At 33.0% G+C, this 25,153-nt stretch overlaps 1 protein-coding gene and 1 long non-coding RNA gene across 2 annotated transcripts in view; both read right to left on the bottom strand.

Moving 5' to 3' along the window:
• The window catches only part of LOC100644117 (leishmanolysin-like peptidase), a 206,828-nt gene that overhangs the window by 34,146 nt on the left and 147,529 nt on the right, over window positions 1–25,153 (bottom strand). The gene's annotated exons all lie outside the window — the stretch shown is intronic.
• Window positions 14,605–15,761, bottom strand: LOC125385195. Its single transcript, XR_007224218.1, has 2 exons — window positions 15,086–15,761; window positions 14,605–14,893 (listed from the first exon to the last, which is right to left on the bottom strand). It is a non-coding gene; the product is annotated as an uncharacterized LOC125385195 (long non-coding RNA).

Here is a 25,153-nt window from a genome sequence, read left to right as displayed (position 1 = left end):
ATCCTGGTCGATGCAGTTCTAACCAGAGAGGCGATTTTAAAGAAATAAGAAAAGTTGAAATAACAAAAATTGAATAGAAAAAATTGAACGTAGTGTAACTATATTTATCGCAGATGTACCAATGGTGTTTCGTAGAAATAAGCAAAAAGAGTGGCATAGGTCGAACTAACCGTAAAGCTAACTTATTCGCGCTGGCTGTTTAATTTTTCATGCTGAAGCGAAAACGTTGAACTTACATAGGTTGTCGCGAGCCACCACATTTCATCGACTGCGCAGAATTACACCCAGAGATTACGTGGAATGTCATTTTGCGTTTCGTATTCGAGAGTAATCTCTGGTTGTCGTGACGTTGCTGTATAACGCGACATTTCGCTCGCGGAGATATCGAGCAAAAGTTTTGGCAGCGGGCATCAAGCAGAACCAAGAGGATAGGGCGCCGATGCCAGCCGAAATACGCCCAAGAGACAACGGTTGCTTGTATAAGTTTAATCCTAGTCGCAATACAACCTCCTAGGAGCTCCTTTACTTTTACAACTCCCACACATCGCCTCTTTACATCTTTCTCTTTTTCGTTTTTGCCTCTACTTTCTCTTCGACTCGCATTTTTCATTATCTTCTTTTCTCCTTCGTCTATTTCTCTTTGGTGTCTTGTCTTCTACCTCTTATTCTATCTTTTATCCCTCGCTTCTGTACCTCCTGCGCGACGTAATAAAACGTTCGGGCCTGCTCCTATTCCTTTTTCTTTTGTTAATATCCCATTTTTAATTTAGCTACGAAACGTGGGAGCCTTATTGCGTTTCATAAAATTGCCCCGAAAAGAAATATTATGTATGCGTTTAAGATAAATATTTTTCGTCAATTTTTTGTTGAAAAAAATTGCATGAAACTAGTTGCGTATATAAATCTAGAAATGTAAAGTCGATGATCTTGTGTAAATTTACGATTGCAAAAAGGTAAAAGAGCGTGGTACTCTTGATGAATTTTCGAGTTTGATTTCATTTCTACCAATTTTTATTTTAATTCTGCTAACGAATATCTATATTAATGGACTGTTGAATTAACAAATGGTTAAAATGCAGGAATGCTTTCTCTTCGTGGTTTACAGTCTTGATATTATATACACACGCAGCGACTATTCATTAAGATATAATGTATTATGCATTAGTAGCATACGTTAGCATTATGTTTCCTTACAGCTGGCTAAAACGTTTTCAACCGTGTTTAATATTTTGCTTGTTAAAATGCTAAATTATTTAGGAAGTGCGCAGGAAAATTTAAGAAAAATTCAAATGCAACGCTAGCATGTACATTGTATATATGATATTTTATGTAAATACTTCTACGCGTATGATACTGTATCCACCGTTTCTTTCTCAGACTTTTTAGTAGCTTCATATCATATGTATTTGGTTTCCTAGAAAATGTTTATCTTTTACCAAAAAATCTTTTTAAGTAATATTTTTAGATGCCTGACGTATTCACTACCTTACCATTAGAAAAATTTTCACACACAAGTAAGTGACCATTACATTATATTATATGAGTTCGGTGATAAAAATTTCAAATGGTTGTTTATCGATACACGAAAGCTATTGATATATAATGCATTGACCGATAAAGCACTCATCTACAATAATATATTATGGATATTTGAAACACAGACATTTATAATGTAATTGCATACTTCAAACGAAAAATTTTCCTACAAGACAGACACTGATGCACTGTCGGACAATTCAGTACAGAATGAGATAAAATTCTTTATAATTCGAATGAACAAACAGGAAGAAGAAAAGAAAAGAAATTACATTTATTGCAATTCGGTACAACTGTGAGAGAACTCTTGACAATTCAAATGAGCGAAACAAGAAAGCGAAATAAAGTTAAATTACAGTCATTTAGGTGAGATAACGGTTCGTTAGCAGCAAAGTATAGGAAGAAGTGAGCGTGATAAACAGCATTTAAAACATTTGTTCCAGTGGAAAGCCACGCAATAATCGAACGATCTATTCGAATTCCTGTCACGCGCTAAACAGATTTGGCTATGGCAAGGTGACGCTTTGGATCTTCGATATAGCAGGGGATACCTGTCTGCCACTAAAACCGGGATGTTCCGAAAAGATATGAGCCGCGCATGACTTGGCCCGCGCTCATACCTCTGTCGACATCACGACAGTTTATCTGCTTTCGTATTCAGCGCTAGGTTCCGTCCAATAGTATACACTGCAGCATAACGCTCGATTTAATTCGCATTCCAGAATCTCGCGCCTCACTGCCTCCAGGCAAATTTCTCGTTCGTATCAATCTCTAATAATCTCACTTTATCTCGTTTATCTCCGATGATACGTCTCGCATTACTGTTACAAACAACACGATGAAATTATGAAACGCCCTTTAGATTTTACACTTTCACGATGTTTATTATAGACAAAATCTTTGTGGTTCTTCGGGTTTCGGTCGTCTTTCAGATAATACTGTCGCGTTTTGTTCCGTTAACGCGAACATTCTGGTTCATTTTTACACGGGCAGAGCTAAAACCATACATATACGATGCGTTTATGATTCAAATGTAAGTATATACATTTTGCAAGAGGGCGAGCAAAGGGATATTTTTCGCTCATCTTTCGTCCCACGACTTTGAAACTGTATGTCGTAGCGATGGCTTATGGTGAGACACCATAGCGCAAGCACAGCAAACTTTCAAGTTGAACCGACAATTAGTTTTTGAGATACGAGAGATCAAGGAACATAAAGTACATTCACGCTTCAGCACAGTTGCATCTTCAAAAACAATGGTAGAGTCAATATATTGGACGCTATGTTGAAAAGATCGCTTACTATATCGACATTCGCTTTTCTTTATGTTGATTGTTGGAAGTGGTGATACATTACATATATATCACGACCGAGAAACTATAGAAGTTTCATAGCCAATGTTAGCTATAAGCTAATAGCCAACAGTTCCAGCACCACTTTCGCATGTAATATTCTGACTCTCGTCCAGTTTTAGTTTAATCGATAACTATAAAAATGTGCTGCTGTTTTCTATTACGGTATCGAAATTTCATGTATGCCTCGATTAGTAAAAAACTTTTAATTGAAATACCGTATTTTGCATGACCTAAAGTTCGATGTTTAGGGCTGATATACACGAATGAGTGTATGAGAGTTGTCTGACATCGCCCATCTCAGAAACTAATTATCGGTTCAAGGTGAAAATTTGTCATGTCTGATGTCTCATCATAAGGAGTCGTCTGTCAGAGAATTCGATTCCAAAACGTGAAACTAAAAATAGGCGATTTTTAAGGTCATTCTCTGCAGGAAAATCAATAGCGCAGTTCATAGAAATCATTGAATCAAACGAATACTTTATAATCTTCCAATAACATTAAAGACTAGAATAATAAATTACCTACATATATATATACATACATACATGTGTATCTATAACAATAATAACGATGAATATAATAATAATCATATTTACCATTCCTCATCGTATTTATTTATGTATGTGTAAACATATACGAATTTATAGTTATACCATCGCTATCGCAATTTCAGTACTTCTGATTATGTGTATGTCGCAGAAATTCGTCAACGGTATACGTGGCTTTACGCGGTGTTTGCAGTAAACGCCTTCAAACTTGTACACACGTTTCCACGTGGGTTTTAAATTTTGGGTGCCTCATTACAGCGCTAATGGAGTTTCTAAAAGTTTACATCAAATCTCTGAAGGTATTACGCATATAATATATTCACAAAAATTCGCTATGCTAAATGTTCGAATACCTTCATAAGTCAATGCATATAGAGACTGAAATTCAGAATTTATCACACCAGTGATAAATTCCTCATCTACCATTCCGTATATCTACAAATATCCAGATATCCTTCGAGCAAGAGCGTAGAATCAATTATAAGCCAGCGAGAATTCCATGTTCGTAATTTTCGCATTAGAGCCGTTCACCGGGCAACCTAATTCGATGCCGCGCTACAGAAAGGATAGTTGCTAGCCGAGCAACGATCGCAACTATTCGAATACTTGGCGTGCTGATGGTAACGTGCATCGTAAGCCCACGAACGACCTTTCAATAAATCGGATTCCCATCTCTGCCGGTATCAAATCACATTTCCGGCACAGCTTCGCACATCCGTAGCTCGAGGATCTCGAAGACATGGAATGCAAATTGCTCGATAGTTTTTCATTCTACAATTATCAGAAAGATAAATCAAGTGGAATTACGGAAACATTAATAAATGTTAAGAAACGTTGGTATCATTTATCAAGATGAACGTTATGAACGATATATATTTTTAAATATTGTTCTCACGATATCTACATTAGAAATGTATTGATTGGGAGAAAGAAGTCAATTTGTTGTTTTCTCTTTGATTTGTTACTAATTTTTCTTGGAGTTGATGAGTTGGCGTTTTCAATGTATTATTATATTTTTAGTATATGTATGAAATAGCATATTTAAGTTTGCAAGTGCTAGAATTTGTCAAAAATATTTAAGTATTTATAAAACATATTTATCCTTCTTTCATATAGAAAAATATGGGTTCTTCGTTCGATTCTGAATAAATTTGTAGACACAGCTTATTATAAAGAAGACGTATGATACAAAGACACAATGTTGATCGCTGACACAGGTTCACGGATTTCGCAAATCAAACATGAAAAGCCGGCCTTACTTGGGCAGAAAGCTCGATAAATTTGATTTTATCGGGCTTAAATTTGATTTATCGTAATAAGGTCGTTCCGCCTCACAAGTTTTACAGAAGTTTGCATTTCGGAAATGCATCTTCCGTCGTCTGAGTCGCTGTAACTTCTTAGGATGACCATCGGCACGTGGAATTTCTTTAAATTCATAGACTTATGAAATTCATGGAGCGAATGAAAACCGGAGCATATCAAATTAGGGGTTAGACGGGTCAACAATTTGTCAAAGACAATTAATCTTAGAACGATGAAGTAACGCGGTAGAAAATTAATTCCAGGTTTGTACCAGTAGCATAAATCAGTTAAGGTTTTGTAATTTCCAATGTAATTTTATCCTGCAATTTTTGTAAATCCATTTTAGAAATACATAAATAACAAAATTAGTCTGTGGATTTTTATGCATTTATGGAAATCTTGAAACCGTAAAAATGTATAGATTGCACATAATATACAAAAATATATAAATTATCCAAAGTACAGTACTAATTATAATATTATTTTTAATAGACGAAGCAACTTTTCTACTTAGATTCCATATTTTAATAATCTTTGTAAAGTGAAGGGTCTACGCGAATATCCGCAGTCTAATAATAATAGTATCGATATGTACATACTAAATAATTTTATAATAGAATACGTGCTTTAATAGTTTTATAATAGATTTTATGATAAAATACGCTTTTAATTTTCAAGTCAGATACACAAAATTTGGTAGATGGATATAATAGATTTTCGTGACTGACTCTATTGAAACAGAAATGCAAAATTGAACAGAATATCTACGAATAGTCGTTCGACTATCGTTATCAACGACGATTTTATTCGGTTGACTTCGAATTCGTAACTTGCCAATTTTCTAGTGGCAAACTAATACCCTTCAAAGTTACTCCTCTCACACTGTAATCGAATTCCAGAAGCAGCAACCAGACGCGCTTCAATAAATCGGGAAATCCGTGCCGTTGCTCCTGGAAGGGCGCCAATTATTGGACGGGATAACGAGGATCAGCGGTGACGAAGCGCAGCGGTGCTCGTGCTAAATCTAATTAGATAAACTGATCTTTGCGGATGTCCAATTCTGCAAGTACACAGCTAGCAGCTATGCATATAGTAACAGGAGCAAATATCCGCGCACGTGTACACCTGTACATATATTTCCACCTACATATATTACGTGTGTACAGTGCACGCGTACATTAACATCTATCGGCATGAATACCGAATATCCTAAAAGTCACCAATTAAAACAACTAAATTATTAACTCTTTCCGGTCGTAATTTCTGAGGGCATTGGTCTCCCCGATATTAATACAATGCTGGATAATATCCGGACTTCGGCCGGAAAGAGATAAACGGGCTTTTGATAAAAATTCACGATTATTCATGCAAGCGTTCGGATATTTGTAGGCGACTTTTATGAATGTGTTATGCGTGAATTGCGACTATAGCGGCTATATTGGTCAATTTTGAAACAAATCTGACGATTTAAATAGAAATTAAAAGACATTTAGTACGAGTATATATATATTTATAATACTGAATTATAAATAATATATTATACTAATATACTATATTAATAAATAACATAATAATATACTAATAAATAATATAATACTGAATAGCAAAAGATTTAAGTTACGCTATTTTCAAGAATTTACAAGCTTTTTGTCTTCAGGTTTTAGATTTTTACATCGCGACAAGTGAAATTTGAAGCAGTCTGTGTAGCAATTTTTGCTTGATAACGCTTCAGTTCACACTTCGGTAGACATAACGACGTTCTTAGCCAAAAAAGAGGTTCTCGTACTTAGTCATTCCCTTTAATCTTCTGGTTTGACGTCATCTCACATTTCTTCTTTATAGGATCAAAATTAAAATTGGAATGTAATTTTAATGGATATTACAAGAGAGTTAGATGTAATTAAATTACAGGAATTTTTTAAACCCTTCGCTATTACAAGTTTCTGTGTTTAATTCTTTATATTCCTTTAGTAAATTATGATCATGTATACGTGTTCATAAGGTGTTTACAAGGCGCATACACGTTTACAAGGTGCATGCATGTTTACAAGGCGTCTACAAGAGTTCGAATATTTTCATGAATTTGTATATACGCAACGAAATAACACAGTTGTATTATCTCAATAATTATTGTGGTTGTCCGTAAGTTTAATTTTTAGCTTTATTTCATATTAATAAACTATGTTAAATCAAATCCAATTCTAGACCATCAGACTGAAATAAATAAGTAGAACCATTATCTTGATAATTCAAGATTCCTGTATCTCATAAAAATATCAAAGTCATTTTATCTTCTCTTTTCGGTAGCTTTTCCTTTTTAACCTAACATAGAAGCTGAGTCGTGTATCAAAGTGGTAGGAGTCACGGAGAGCAATGTAATTTGAGACATGCGAACGTACCTGCACGAAAGGACGAAAATGCGATATTTCACGGGAGATTTTAGAGCATTCCGTTGCACCGACGTTACACTGACAACACTTCGGATACGAATTGAACTTTGGAATCCAATAACCCATAAAAGTCAGAGAATCGAAGATTTTTCATACTGACAATGAGATATGAAGATTTTCAACTATTTGCTATATTTATGAAATTGAAGTTAATTTAAGTCGTCCATTTGTCGAATATATATATGATCGTGAATCATGACGATTGTTTCGTTTATTTCTTACTACTCTAATCTGATTTCTTTCGTTCTTTTCAAATCTAAGTTATAGAAACAAGTTTAACATAAACGCGTGGCTTATACACTTTATTAGTAGTTGCAACATTAATTGTAACTATTTAAGTAAGTTGCAGCAAGTAATCTTTGCTTCGTTATATGCATAGCAAACAGCACCATTGTTGGAGGCCGCATTTCTCTTAACGATTATAGGAGTTTCCTTAACGTGAGTTTTCAGTTTCTACTTGGTGGCAATAGGCACGGAATGACCACTTAAAGCAAAGAAACTGTACTGGACGCTTACTTCTAAGTAGACACACACACATAGCCGACGTTTAGTATCGCAATTGCAAAAACAAAATTTATACTATTCGATATAATATTGAATGTATAAGGTACACTTTCACATTACGATATTTTGAATAGAACGAAGTAAACATTTATGACATACATTTTATAAATTAAATTTTGAAATAGGAATTTTATCCTTTATTAGGATTATGTGTATAATTTGTTGTTCGAAATTACTGTTACTTTTGTAATCCTGGGAGTGTGACTTTTATTTCTAAAAAATCACATCTTATACACATGTGTATATCATCTTAATAGAAAAATTTAAAGGCTAAGTCTTTTTCGATTCTAACAAGTATACAAAAATTGTCGATCCATCTTCGAACTACAATATATTTCACGTCGAACAATCGGTACATCTGTATTCAGATAGCCGATTGTAGGTGTCTTTTCTCACCTCGTTTCACGGAGCTTAACTAAGGGAGAAAGCGTAAGGGAGAAAAACGGGAGCGGAGAAATAGGAAGAGAAAGGGAAAACTGAATAAAAAGAAAAGCGTAGATGGAGAAGATCCCGAAGGTATCCCGAACAAGTGAACTGATCTCACGTTTGCATTCATGCATTGTCGTGCTCGTTCTCTCACTACCGTTTGCGCTCCAGAGCCTGGAACAAAGCTCTTAACTTCCGTAATTTCAATTTCAGATTATTCGCCTCGGTATTGCCGTAATATGGTTTCGCGTGCATTGTCAGCCGTAGCCGTCACGGGACTCGCAGCTGGTGCAGTTCAAATTGGATTTCCATGTGGAGGCTGACTGCTTGACAGCCTGATATGTCGTTACTTCGTCGAGCTTCTATCAATACAAACAAATCTTCTGTCATTGTGTAGGCTTAACACATTTTTTAGGAAAAAGGATCTGGATCTTTAGGAATTTGAATTCGATGCAGACGAGCGATTTTTCATCGGTTTCTGCGATATTTTTACATACAGTTACTGAACGATACACACGTAAGAGTAAAATAATGCTCATCATTAGACTTGGATATTTATACAAATTCTAATTAATTTTATGAATACAATTTACAGAATGGAATTTAAATAGACAATTTTTTATGTACTAAAGATCATAAGAAATATTATATTCTGAGATGCTTTTGTACTTTGCCTCATTATGTGAACTCTGTGCATTTTTAAATTTTCAAAATTTCCTATAAATGTATAAGGAACGATAAAGTATGAAACAATGGATGTATCTATTATTTGTGATAAAAGATTTTCAATGATTATCTAAACAAACCATGAAACACAATACTTAGAAAATCAAATAACTTTGTTTTTCACATGAAGGGAGATCGATCGTTTCCTAAGTTATTTGATAAATGTTAATACTAAACAGGAACGAACATATGTGAATAAAAATGTAACAATGTTAAATCAATATTCATTCTTCTTTTCCTGTCTTTGCTACGAAGAACCACAAATTCTTCATTAATCGAAGTTCCAATAATAAAGTGTTCCTTAATTGTTTTGATAATTAAGATTCTGCTATATGCTTTTTCGTTCCTTTCTTTTGCTGTCGCCTTCTTGCAGTATAAGCGTAACTATGTCTAATTAATTGCTGTAAATATATTTGGCAATTGTGCTTCGCAGGACGGAGGAGAGTTAATATTTGTTGTATATTGTTCAGTACTACATAACTAAACTATGTAATAGATTGACTCTCGTTAAGTTACATTGCTCTGAAACGTAGCAACCTGACGCTTCTAGCTTCAATGCAAAACTGAAATACTTGGGCTGGAAACTCATGCAACGCAGAGGAACATCTTTACTCATTGCATTTGCGTTCAGATCATCGTTTTGCATAGTTCAGATGATTTTCTAAGATGAGGAATTTCAAACTTCTGCCATGTATGTATAAAGGGTTTCGACAACGTATTTTGTTTAATAGAGTGAAGGTTATTCTCTCTATAATATACCTGTTCAACTAAATACAAAAGTCTAGCATTAGCCATGTTAATTGGAATACATTAAAATATAATATTAATTTTATTAATTCTTCTATAATATTAAATACAAATCTATATATCTCTGTTCGTAATGGAATTATTTATACATCATTTACGATCAAATTTAGAAAGATATAAATAAAAATCAAAAATATAGTATTGCATTGATAAATTGTATGTCACTGTTATTTAATACGTTTTATATTTACTTACATTTCAAGAAACACTTTAAAATCGATTTTGTGTTAGTTTAATCTTGTCTAATAATTCCGTTATGTATAATACGTGTATTACGTTCAGTTAGTTAATTTTCAGATACAATTTTTCCTGTGTAATTGTATAAGGACATTAAACAAATACATACAATAATTATGATAAATGATCATTATCTTCTATATGAATGATATTTAGACGACAAGAAAGTTAAATATACAAGCAACATTTTCCCCATTTCTTTCGAAATCTTCCAAATTAATTCGTTTAAAATATTCTCACGCGATAAAATGAAAAACATAGGACATTTCAAGTACGTTTATTATTGTCAAGATTTATAATATGAACATGTATTTTTAAAACAGCTATATCCTACAAAGAAATATACTGTCAGATTTCTAATCAGAAGGGACGACGAAGGAACCTTAATAACTAATTAGGGTCCCGTCGTCGCCTGCTCAACGGTAATTGCCGTGTTATAACCTTGCTTGTGCAACCGACGACCTAAACTCGTGGGTCACAAGCCCTTGGATGTGGCTACAAGCTACAGAGACACCATTAATTGTAGGAAAACCTATATCGAAATTTAACTAGTTAACTGAAGATTGACGTTTATACTCTCAAGGCTAGGACAATGCAATTAAAACATGTCTCGAAAAATTTAGTTATTTAGTACGATAGAGTATGTCGTGTTCAAAAAATTGTTTGATTTATATAATTTGAAAATGTTAGCTATTATTTGAAACTGACGATTGAATATTGAAAGATGAAACTAAAAATTATTATCAAACGTACACGAGACAGATAATTCAGATTATTAATAGTAAATAAATATAGGAAATTATTTATAGTATTTTTGCATTTATCGTATTCTGCAATTCAGAATCCATTGTTACGCACGTATTTTAGACTGCATTCAAATGTTTACCTACTTATAAATTTATTTAAAGCTTTGGTAATAAAATTTCGTATAACAATTTTGTTTCTCTCTTTCTAAGGATTAGACAGCAAGAAATTTAATTTATGGTAAACTGAATGGTACAGAAATGTACCCACGAATTAACGATTTATAAGGTCATCATAAGAGCTTTTGATTGTGGTTTGTTCTTAACTTTTCCAATGTGAGAAAACTTATTTTAATTAGTTGTTGATTGATAAATAAATCGATGTTGGTCGTAAATAAAATCTGTTCAATGTAATAAATATAGAATACTATACATAGTTTAGAGAATAATATTTTCCAGTGTCTTGTCCGTGTCGCATGAGAATGAAAGCTGCTGTTAAATCGAGGTCACGTGCAACCCGTGCATCACGTGCATTTCAACTCGTTTGTGTAATTTTCACACACATTAAAATAAGAATCGTGCATGGGCGTGAGAGGAGTCTCCTAACCAGCGAACAGTAGCTACGGCGACGCTAGCAACTGCCTATGCCTTGCCTGGGAATAGCACGCCCTTTTGTATACCCGTAACCTTTCGTGATCGTGAATCTTCAAGATAATAGTCGTCGATTTACTAAACAATTCTAAACGAAATAGCTAAGTAATCTGCCGGAATAATTTGAACTGGCACAATATGAATCGTTCAGAAGCCCATACTGATCAACTTCATAAGTTGAAAAGTAAAGAAGAGTGATGATGTTTCAAAACAGTTCTGCAAAATCATCTTAGAATGTACCATTATTTACGTCTTTTTTGCAACGAATAATCCTATGAGAGTAAATCATTTGTTTCTTGAGAATTGAATATTAAAATTAGTTGGCAATTCTAGACTTAATTTTAAATGCAAAAAGAAGATAATTCATTACTAAAATCACAATCTATTAATTGTCGAAAAATCTTGTTTGTCGGATCTGTAGTATAATTTGACACTCAAACGACGTCAGAATAAGGAACTTCTTAAATTGAATGAAATTGACACTTACAAATGCAGGAACAATTTTTTTGTTGTATATTAAATTGTAAAAGTAAATTTTATCGAGTTGTAGGGATAAACATCTGGGATCTTTCTATTTGTAACAAATCTTGGAAGAGTGAATTCTGTTTAAAGGAAGTAAGTGTCTATGTACTTTTGAGCAGTAATGTACATCTAGATTCGCACACAAAATTACCTGCATCTAGATTCGCACACAAAATTACTTGCATCTAGATTCGCACATAAAATTACCTGCATCTAGATTCCCACGTACATCCCACAAATTTCAGGAAGATCGTACAGTTCGAATTAAAGATTCCACGAAAATGTGAACTTCATCTCCGGAAACACAACTTTTTCGCTTGAAACCCATATTTGCTAAAACCACTTATAGCATAGGGTTCAACGATACCAATTTTAAGTTTAGGAATCTGCTTGTTCAAAAATTATTATACGAAGGGAAGTTGGAAAATTCTGTATAGCTTTTTTCATCTTATGCGTGCCAGCTGGATCGTTCGTTTTTGCTGATACTATGATATTGCCTCGTGGAGAAAGAGAAGTACGAATAGTATTGATTAGACTATATATTTTTCTAGCAGCCGCCACAGAGCGGCATGCAGTGGAGAAAAATCGAAATAATGATTGTTCGACTTTGATCTTATTATTCGATGATACCAGCAATCTGTAAGTAATATAAATATAAACGGCAATCCGCTGAAAAATCGATGCAGGATTACTAAAAATCGTTTGTACATTAAAATCTAACGACTTGAAAATTAGCTCACTCATTCGTTTTAAAAGTGACATAACTTTTGAACCGATGGATTTCTAAACTCAAAACCGTTGTGCTTCGTCTCTGCTCATCAAGTGCTACGAGAACATGCAAAAGAAAATTTTAAAAGAATAACTCCCAATGGGAAAGTTTATTCCGACGAAACACTTGATGGAAATTTATTCGATTCAAATATAAGCGTAGCTTCGCCTTTAGTAAATCAACGTACGAAACGTACATCGATGTGTAACAGAGAATAGAAATGAAAGTTTCATAATCATTCCTGAACCAGATGGAACGGATTAAAATTTGAGCCGAACGAGGAAGCACGCTAAGGTTCGGTACCAAAAGAAATCAAAGGATGAGACTCTAATCGCAAGATTAAAGTCTGCGGAGTTGAGCTTCGGATTAAGGGATAACCGGCTCTCGCTTTCTAACAACGAGAGGAATAACGAACTGGGTTCAGGCCTTATGAACCGTATGATTCTCTTGTAACTTTTAGATCCGTTAAATCCGGCCCGATGCTCTTTGACACACGTGAAGCACATCGTTACTTTCTCACCATCGAATCATTGTATGCACTTTCGCAATTTCGTAATCTCCCCTGCACTCACCAGTTTACTTCCCATTTTCTTCCGTTCTCGCTAACGAGCGATCCATTTTAAGGCTTTGCAGACGATATTATCGTTTCATTATTTTTCTATCTCAGAATGCAACGTTGAAACAAATGGAAATCATAATTGAAAAGTTGGAATGGTGAAATATAAATGGTAGGAACGAAGATTTTCAATAGAAATAAAAAATGCGTGTCTATTGTTTTTAACATCGACGTTATTTGTCGCTCGAATGTGAAATACGTGTCCGATTGGATAAAATTATTTTTTCTTTATTCAAATATTAAATCGTGAGAAACGCCCAATAAAAAATTGAGAATGTATGTACGATCAATTTTCACTACGCATTTTTAAATTGGCTTAACAAATATTTAATATAATGGATAACGAACAATATATAATGACACAATATAAGGAAGATTTCTCCAAAACAAAATATATTTTATATTTTGTAATCGGTAAAATAATTCTCCTAGAATATATCTTGAAATTTAATTGTGTCCTTTTACGGCTACCTTTTTAAACATATTCAAGGTGAAGTGAAAAGAGCTTCTTCCATTTTTACTAATTTTTTGCCTCACTGACTAACTATGCAAATTTATCTTCGAACAGATATGCACCGAGTGCGAGCATTTGTGTTCGTATAATGTTTCACCCATACAGTATCGTATGCAACAGGTTCCGCTTATATGCATGTAGTCGATATACCACAACGTCTGAAATCTTCGATGCTATTAGAAAGAAGAACGTAACACAATAACTAATAAATTAGGTACGTTTCACACATTATAAATTGCACATTAAGGAAGCGGAAACTCGTACAAAATTGGCGATATTTTTACTTCCTTATATAATATTCTGCAAATTTTTCGCTTAATATGAAATTGTTGTTCATGGTTTTCCTCGATTTTATTTGCGATTAATTCATTACGGTATTAAATAGTAATTTCAAGTGTTAAATATAATTTACGTGCATATTATAGAAACGTAAAATTAAAAAAGGAAAAGTGCCTAACGACACTTGACAACAGTTCGTAATATTAATATTTTTGCCATTTTTCATTGTTTTGTTAATTCTGATATTATCTAATAAATTTAGAAATAGCGATGTATTATTGAAGGAGATAGAGAATAATATGTTTATGGTTATTCGTATATTTTTAAATTATCTGCTATTTCTAATAAATTTTTACTCGCATCCAACACATTTGAATTTGGTGTGGATATTTATCGCAAGTAACTAATAATAATTATGTAATTGGTAGAAAACACGATACGAAACAATTTTTTTACGACATTTTTCCTTTCAGTATCCAAGTTACTACGAAGAAGAGATAAAATAACTTTTAGTGGGCATTTTTTAAACTTCGGTATCTAAGGTACTGCGAAACAGAAATATCTTTGAAATTACATATTTTTCTATTTCTACGTGACAAACTCATTTGTAACAGTACATTTTTTCAATAGTTATCACTAGAGTTTAACAATGATGGTACAAAATTTATTTCTTTTTTCGTTAGCTTGTCTGCCAGCTGTTTCTCCAAAAGATATAACCAACAGGTGTCACTTGTGTGCATCTGAATAACAAACGTCACATCGTTTTCAACGCTCGTCTGTCAAAAATTCGTTACTTGCTTCTATGGCTTTACCGGTTACCCGCATGTTATGACATTTTTACTCTTTTCCTGTAACAAATAAAATATGTATATTCGACAGAATATGAGATATACATTAATACAATTATGGAGTAGCTTAAAAAATATTCGAGACTCTTCGTGACCATGAAAAAGTAATAATATCGATTAAATAAAAATAAAATTGAAAATATAGACAAATTTGTATATTTAGTTCTTTATATTTTTTATCATGTATAATACCTTACAAGTAATATGTTGAACTAAAATTTGTTTCAAGTTATTATTTTGTTGTTACATCTTTATTTAGCTTTTCATATTTAAACTCGCCCCGCTCGACATTTTTGTTGAAAATGACAACGTGAGTTCTCGCTCGCCATCTATATGCTGACGGCTAGTTACAAAAAGAGTAACTAGAAGTTATTACTAGACACGGTCGATAGACCTAATCGATAGTTTTAAGACTTCTCTTGTTTTTTCGTTTATTCGTTCGTGTTCCTTCCAAGTGTGTGCAATAAAGGTTTTTCTGCTCCGTGAAATATGGATTTATTATCCAGATAATATAATAATAACTAACGCGATCCTACCTCTCAAATATAAAATAACAATAATTTTTATGTTCTTTTGATAACTGTATTATCACGTAAGCAATTATATATTTGATAAAGCGCCCTTATGATATTCAACACTGAGTTATCCATCACGCACTTCTTTTTGTTTTTAGGTTATCTTCTGCGCTCCTCAATATTATTACTATTAATAATATCCTCAATAAAAATAATAACTAATTATTGAACCTGGGCCCATAACCTGTTGTTATTTCTGCATTTAGAGGTAGAATCATAATAGCTATTATTTTATTCTTTGGATAAACCTATTCTCAGTCGAAAAACCTTTATCGCACTTTCTTACATGGACTAGGGATAAAAACAAAAGAACATCTTAAATCTATCGATTGTATCTAGAACTATTTTCTAGTTACTATTTATTGTAACTAGCGCACCTGCATATAGATGGCGAGCGCGAACTCACGTTGTCATTTTCAACATATTTGTTACTATAAAAATAACAGAATTATAGGCCAACATGAAATGACAACTGTTGTTTCTCTAATAAAAAAATACTTGTTTAACAAACTATAATATGATTAAGCTGAAATTTACTTCGCAATTACACTGATAATTTTTATGTTTATATTATACATATAGATACATAAAGAGAGGATTAAGAGAGATCTCCAGTATAATGAATAAATTAAATAAATTCTCATCTGAACATAGTTGCAGAGCTGGCGGAATGAAATATGTAGAACTGTTACAGACCAAAGAAACGCTTACGTAAATATATTTAATCGTTCGCATGTAACTGAGAATGGAATATACGTAGGAGTAATCGCATCAATTTACCCTGATGTATCATGACATCATTTGCTCGCATAATGGCGCGAATTAAATATATTTTCTCCCGTCAATCTTTTTTAACTGATTTATCTTTTAATTTAAAAAGCTCAAGGTCACCTCAATATTTCAAAAAATATAAGATATCGAAAAATGAAAATGTACTCGTCTAACCAGATTCCTGAAATACAGCAAATTTCGCTTCAAATATTTTTTGATAAAGTCAATAGATTTAGTAAGTTAGTTATCTCAGGTGGCATTTTTTTTTACTGATTTATCCTATGTAATGTAATGTATTTTAACTTCCCATGGCGTTTCAACGAATATGGAGCATTTCTAGTTAGACAGTACAATTTTTGCTTATCTGTAACGAGGACAATAATTATGCAACGCGAAAGAGGAAGATATTTGTCCACATACATCTCTGTCACTAGCGCGTTGAAATACCGATAATGATGACATCGTAATTCGCAGAATGGCGGTCGATGCGTTTGAATCAGACATCAGCGAACGAGAGTTGTATTTGAGAGTTAGGAAGCTGAAAACAGTGTCACTCGTTCCATCGAATGCAAATGTGGAGTAATTGGGAGATCAATTAAGTGCAATGAGGCTTCCATGAATAGGAGGTAAACGAGATCGTGCGTAATGTATATGTATTATTGAATTCATGTGGCAACCAAAATGATGTAAAACGTGATAAGTACGTGAAATTGTAATTAACAAGAGTTTCATGATGAAAAAATTATACTTAGTAATAAGAATTACAATTTAATTACAATAAAAATACATAATTTTACAAGTAATTTTCAAATGTTTAATATTATATCATTTTCTATCTTTCAGTCGTTATAATAACTTGTGATTATTATATAATAGTTTCATTTCATAATATCAAGAAAAAATATATATAATAAATAAATGACACTTTTATTAAAAGTTTACATCCTATAAATAGATTCACTTTCTTGGAATCATATATTGTTTTGTAAGTAACAGAGATACATGTTAAATATAAAGTTCATTACGAGTAATAGATTGACTTACGCTAATAGTTTTTTGATTATGAAATTTTCGGTTTACCTTCATAACTTTCTGAAATTACATCACTAAATGTACTGAGTATCCTAGTTTTTTGTATTAAAAGATTCCATAGAACACATACTACTTCGTGTTATATAACCTAGTAATAAAACTGAATACATTTTTACTCGTTACTTCATACTCCATTAAATTCTAACATAAAAGCGATAATATTTTTGTGTCGTGGAATCTTGGTAGAGTACATTAAAATGTGGTTAACCGTCGTGGAAGATATGAGTGCTCCCGGGTTCGATTTTAGTTGGCCGCAGTCTGCCTTTTTCTTCCATTCTCATATTTTACTTCTACTTTGAAAAGAAAAATAAAGGTAAGTGAATTAAATCTCTGAAACCCAAAATCTACAAAAGAAGTACACTGAAATAGAAATCATACAATTTCTCTTATAATGTATATTCCATGTAAATGATATTTTTTTACAAAGCAAATAATTTGAAATTAAATCAATGAAATTAAACAGTATATGTAAATGAAGCAAATAAAAGCTTCATACCAATTTGTTAATTCAATGTACATATACTACTGCTACTGATACTAAATATACGTACTAAACAACATACTATAATAGTGCAACGTACTAAAGGAATTAAGAACCATATATATTGTACGGTTAATATCGATTAATACTACTGCAAATGTAGTATTGTTCTAGATAGTATCCGTAGAAGTATTACATCCGTATCGTATTATTTTAATGACTCATTATTATAATTTTATATCAGTGTCAGAAGCTTATCATCTTCCACGTAATCTATTGAAGCGATTCAGAGTACATAGATAGCATTCAGCAATAGCGAATCGATAAGCTTTATGACGCAGCATAATCATCTACGTCCGTTTAGTTAGTAACATTATATCTGTATAATCACCATTGAATAACTAATATTGCCCGTAATATCTAGTATCTAGTATGACTGTTGTATTAACGATTTGGTTACAACATTATTTGTTTAATTCCGATAAACTCTACAATTCTGGTTGACCTAGATACAAGTACGAAAGCCACGTAATTAACATATCAATTACAAGTGATATGTATAGAAATAGCGCATTCATATTCTAGGAAATTATTACCTTGCGAATAGTTTAGGGTTATAATTTATACGTCGATAGAAAATTGTTTTACTTACCAAGTATTATTGAAAGCACTATACTTTGGATATTCTATATATTTTTTCATATTATGTGCATTCTTTGCGATTCTCCACTTTCAAATTTCCAAGTGCATAAAAGTCTGCAGTCTAATGGTTCCATTGATCAACAGATCGACTTAATAATGAACTAAATCAATGTAGTATTTGTACAATCCTATGTAATGAAAGCACATCCTATAGTAGTCACTAATAGTTACACAGTGGATGTTTATGCAATTTTATGTTTTTATGAACATAATTAAAAAAATGGAGTCAGAAAAAAATTTGTTTCGTCTACTGTGTATTATAATCAGTGCTCTACTTTAAGTACTGTATACATTTCATAAAATAAATGAAATAAATAATACAAGTAAAATAAATAAAATAGGGAAGGAGAGAGTAAATAATAAAGGAAGAAAGCTGGAGAAAAACGTTGGTGTTTCGCCAAATTGGACAAAATAAATAAGCGCGAGTTAAGTCAAGTTGCGAGAGCGGTTTAAGGTACCTCAGTGAAAATCCGCATACGGGGAATGTCCAATGAATCAGGAATCCGGTAGTGATTTACAGCTGTATGAGGATAGAGGCAATGCGGGCGATGCGCAGGTCTCGTGGGGCTAAGGGGAGACCATAAACCTTACAGTGTACTGGAAGTTTATGGACGTTATGCACAGATCTATCACGATCAGCGGATTTCCGCAGACGTTTAGAAGCGATCACTTGTTCAGTGTACCATTCCTTACTTTACAACTGACGTATTCAGAGTCTTATGCTACGATAATAATCCTTCCTCTTATTTTTCTGAATACTTCCACTAAAATTTTGAGTAATGCCAAATACACGTAAATGGATGTATTGTATTGTGCGTAGGTAGATACAAAATGAAGTTTATTACCACGTGTGTTATACGAAAAATAAAAATCAATCATACTGCGTTTGAAGGATTTCATTACGAATCAATTTCGCTAAAGCTTATATTGAAAATTAACGAGTGTTCCATGATATATATATATATATGATTATGTCGTTTTAGAGCGTAGCTGCGGTTCTAAGAAATTATACAATATTGTTTTATAAATTGAACGAACTGAAAACTCGTTCTATCTGTTTCTACTTTGACATACTATGTCAAAACACGGCAAAAAGACGAAAATAATAAAAAACTATTTAGTTGCTAACGCGCATTCCTTTTCGTACAAACGAAAATACAATAAAAATGAAACTGCAGAGGGGAAAGCAAAAGAAAATAAATATTGATCGAATATTTCAACACGCATGAACAATAAGCGGGACAGCGTGTACTAGCATCGAGTATTGTAGGAAATAAAAAAAAAGAGGGTCGACAGAGAAGAGGAATTTAACAAATGGGAAACGGAAAGGGAGTCTGAACTGTGCGGGATGTACTCGTCCACCAAAGAGGGGTACCGCATCGTCCCTTCCACATCGTTGCATTCGGCTGCAGGTGTAGCACCAGACACTTTAATTCTAGAGAGTGCATCATTTGCATCCTGGACGAGCGACCACGTCTCGAGAATCACCAGCCAGAATCAAATACGAATAAAAGTAAAGCATCGCCGTATAAACCAACGTAAAGGACGCTTGCCAACGTTAAAGACAACTTATTCCGCCATCGTCGTGCTACCGAATGTTCGATTTTGTTAATCATCATTTTAGTTAGTATTATTATGTCAAATCTATTTATTGTCAGAAGGTTTGTTTGTTCGCGAATAAATAATATTGATTTCCATTAATTGAAATTCAATAAAAATGTAGATAAAGAATAATAATATACACTCATATATATGTAGTATATTTATCAAAATACTTTTTTAAAGGAGAAATTGATCAATAAATTTATCAGCTGCATTACGAAGATACGTGTTTCAAAATATACTAAGTAAAATATGCTACTAATAAATATCTTGTAATAGATATAACTTCATATACACACAAAATATACACATGTACATATATAATTGTCGTGTACAATTTCGGATTCATTTTAAATTTGGCCAATGTAATAAAGTTGCAGTTATGTTTCCTTATGAAACCAATGAAATATTAACATGTTTCATATAATACATAATATATTCATAAGATTCTATATTCGATATTCTATATTCTACGTTCCAATAATTATGCGAGCCTACAAATAGTTCTATAAGTTGTTTCTATAAGTTTTCAAATACTTTAGCACGTACTTAGAATGCCACGGTGAACTTCATTTTCATCGTAGCATCGAGTATATCGAATCCAAGATAATCGCATGGTATAGCGAGTATGTATTATTACAATAAGATACGGTAACCGGACATAATAAAAAAAAGTAATAAAAAGAAACATGTATAGTAACAAAGCAGTGGAGAATTTTTCATAAATATTAATTTTCGCGGGGAATCGGAAGAACGAACTGTGCCCGTCGTATATTGCCGTTGCTGTTCGTGATTTAATTAATTACCAGCAAAAAATGTTTTCACGTAGTACAGAAACTCATTAGCAGAGCAATTCGTGAAGGGGTGTGTATCCGCTTGAGTTTGCAAGCTCTCCAGAAAACAATAACTCTGATTTATTTCGCGGTAAAAATATCCGTTAGGCAGGTTGTGCCTACAACCAACGTTTTCATCCACAACCATTCGCAATTTACATTTTAATATTTGACCTGGTGACAATAAACTACGTTGAAATTTATTTCTTCAATTAACTGCATTAATCGACGTGGAAAACGTGATTTATATGTTCTTGTTCTTCCGTATATGAAATAAAATGGCATAGAATTATCTCACACGATCACCAATTTGGTATCAAATTTCCATGATGTCTGAGAAATCGCCAAGATATGTTTCGTTATTACGATATTTATTTTATCGTTATATTCTATTGTAACAAGTTTAAGTTACAGTTAATGAATACGTGCTAGTGACGTTATAAAGTGTATACGATACAGTAACGAGCTAATTTAAATTAAAAATATAGTTTGAAATAATTCTACCTTACGTAATTATACAACCTTGTAATTACTCACTAGAGAGAACTAAAACATCTGAATATACAATGATTGTCTTGATTGCGTATGAATTCGTGTCAAAATCAATGGGCAATTTAGGAAAACAGGATCACTAATTATTGACGGTATTAACTAAAGACCGGTGCGAGGTTGCATGAATTATGCGTTCTCTTTGTAGCGCTATAATTCCTAGTTCATTGATGTACATAGGTTAATTCCTTCAATGCGAGGGATGTGCTTACATAGTTTTGTGTCGAAACTGTAACTCTATTCCTTCATCATTAGCGTAAGCTATTAGTTTGCTGTTTGTTAATTATTGAGTTTAATCATTGCTTCGTGAATTTCACAGAATCGAGAATTAATTGAACAATTTTACAATAAATATCAACCATCGATTGCCCCATCATTCCGAGAAATACTGATACATTTAGAATTAAACGAATGTATTTGGCAATTAGTAATATTACATAACGTTCTCGGAATTAATGTTAAATAATGCCGTTTATCGTCCCTTTCAATCACTAATAAAAGTATTTTAATTGAGATACAAACATAGGATACGAAATTGGCAAATTTCATTCGGAGCCACGATTGCCACGATTAATCAGTCGATTATATCGACGTTTGTCTAACTTTAGGAATCAGCTTCGACATATATAGGACAAGCAGACTTTTGTTCATTATAGTTTTATAAGGAACTAATATAAAGCCGGGAATAACTCGTTAAATCGGTCGTCGCTCAATCCAATGATATTCGTCTAATTTTATGGATCACATATCGTTAGAGAAGTAGATTTTTGTCCGTCATGATACACGGAATTAATTTGAAACTATAAGTAACTTGCTAAATCAGTCATCGCTCCATCGGATGTTGATTCGTTTGATTTTGCAGATGGACGTCTGAAAATATCAAGAAGATTTATATGTCTGTCAAAGTATAGAAAACCAAGTTGAAACACACTAGTAATTCATCACACCGAGATTTATAAAGAATTCTAACGAAATGCAATTCGTTGACTTATTTAATTATCGAAGTATGTAAGTTGCTAGGCGTACGGTTGTTGGAATGAATATTCAGCAGTAGCTCGTATGTACGTACATAGTAGGAACACGCTCGATTCTGGCGCAGGTGTCTGTAACGGCGATTTCGCTGACTCGACTCGAAGCAAACTGCACCCGGTGACTGTTCGTTCGAAACTTCCGTGATTTTTACACGCATATATATAAATTCTGACAAATGAACGCTTGCTCGCGCGCGATATCGCGTGCATTAATTTCGTGCGCGACATGTGCGCCAGTCGTGTGATATTTCGCCCGTTTGCTCGTCGAGGGTTAGCATTAAAAAGGATCAAGGGACGTTGATCGATGCACGCCCATTATCGACGTTTACTGCACTTCCGCAACGAAAACCGAGGGCACGCCGCCTCTGCCTCTATCTGCCGAACGTCAATAATGGAACAGTCGCTTGTTGCCCTTAAAAAAAAAAAGAAGAAAAAAGAAAAAAAAAAGAAAAAAGCAGAGAAAAACTATATATTTTGCAGAGAGCAGTCTATTGTGCTAACCTGTATCAATCTGTTCTCTCTAACTGTCGTGTTTAGATATACAAAACCGTTACTGTGAAATACTTCGACCGTTAATATTGGGATCGAACAATAAATAACGCGGAATTAAAACGATTACAATAATAGAATTAATGAAAGTTGATTATCATCGGTTGTATAATATTCACATCGTGTTTTCCAATAATATTTTATATCGATAATGGAAAATGCGAATTGCTGATCGTTCTGTTATTTTTCAGGTCACGATTTTATGTATTATGTTGAAATATATTAATAATATTGACTCATTCGCATTTGATGTAATACGCAATAAGTAATTTAGTAAATTGTTAATTAATTAAACGATGAAGGTATATCTGTCGGTTACGCAAGAAAATATTGCGTTTGATCGTTAGTTTGCCATTAATTCATATATTTTACTAATGTTCGTGCATCGTTAATATAAATGAAGCAAACTGTCCACATATATATGAACCAACGGTGTATATGTGTAATTATAGATCTGCGTAACGATACTTCTCATCTTTATTATTTCAACGCTTCAATTTCGATCTTTTTGCATGGTAGATGGCAAGGTTTTCTAGGTCGACCACTCTGTCTCATCCTGTAACTCGTTTTTCTCTTTTTACGAGACTACGTCTACTGTTACGTATCGTATGCATATATTTTACACCTTGTCATAAAATATCATGCACCCCGTCGAGTTCTTCCCTAGCAGAGCCCATGGATTTTAGCGTTATGAGGGTCCTAGGCCGACCGCGATCTCTGCCAGTCAGCTATAAACTGGCGAAGATACCATCAAGATATGAAACGCATGTCCGCGCGTAAAAGCCCTGACACTACCTAATAAGTAGGTCTCGGTATACGTTTATACGTTCGATCACTATTATTGATCTAGCAAATTTTATCAATAATTTACCAAAAGCATATTTTATTAATTTTTTATGTATTTCTTGCAGTATTTATAAATACGATGTATGATTAGACACGTGTTATCACACAGTATCGAGGAGTTCTTATATTATTGAAATCTTCTGTTGATGACACTGTCTTTCCATATGTTAAAAATATCATAAACATCATCAATTTGTTAAATTTTATGAATCTTCATCATATAATTTCATGAATCTTTCTATCGCTGTTTGTGAGTTTCTGTAATCCTTGTAATAAGTTGTTTTTTAAGTAAGTGATTAACAAGTTTACATTGGTCATGACGTTGAGTTTGACCAGTATGAAAGAAGCTTTATATTATCGATGTGAATAAACGTTTAACTTGTACATGATTTAAACTAGTATAATATAATAATTGTAGTAATAGTATAATATAATAGTATAATAATAATATAATATAATAATATAATATAATAAATAATATGATAACATGATTTAAACTATTATAATAATTCTAATTATATATTTTTGAATATCATTTTTAATACACTTGTATAACTTTAAATAATTTGTAACCATTAAAAAAGAACTTGGACCAGCTTGAATAAGCTTAAAATCATAAGAGTCACGTGCTCGAATTCAAGCAATATGACTAGTATGAGACACAACATGACTAGACGTACAAATTGTACGTGTAATTATACATTTATACATATGATCAGGACATTCTATAGTTACCTAAACCTATTTCCGTAAGATGTATGTTAAACTTCGATAGTGTATCTGAATACAGCGTAAAACGATGTAGCACGTCAAGATGTCTATCAGTGTAACGTACCAGAGATGACAGGTCGACGATTAATAATTCCATTCGATAATTTTGACAGGCCAGACGATATATCGTTTATTAGATTGACGATGGAAGGCTGCATGCTATTCTTGCGTAAATCATTGAAGAGAGAATCAAACGCAGCATTTATCACGCGATACTTCGAATAAGTTTACGTAGAACGTAGAATATTTACATGCAACGACAACATTTTCACCTATTTTAAATAATATTACGCCGTATGTACACACTAAAGACGTATTTGAATACTCATTATACCGCTTACATAATGTACACGGTAATTACACAGGTATAACAACTTGCCTGTAATAATAGGATATGATTCCATAACATAATTAGAAATCAGTGAAAGGGCCATTTAATTAAGTTTAAGGTCTAATTA

Source organism: Bombus terrestris, chromosome 1 (genome assembly GCF_910591885.1).
Source record: "Bombus terrestris chromosome 1, iyBomTerr1.2, whole genome shotgun sequence".
Lineage (NCBI taxonomy): Eukaryota > Metazoa > Arthropoda > Insecta > Hymenoptera > Apidae > Bombus > Bombus terrestris.
The sequence above is the reverse complement of the archived record's forward strand: the minus strand, read 5'-3'. Positions and strand labels throughout refer to the sequence as shown.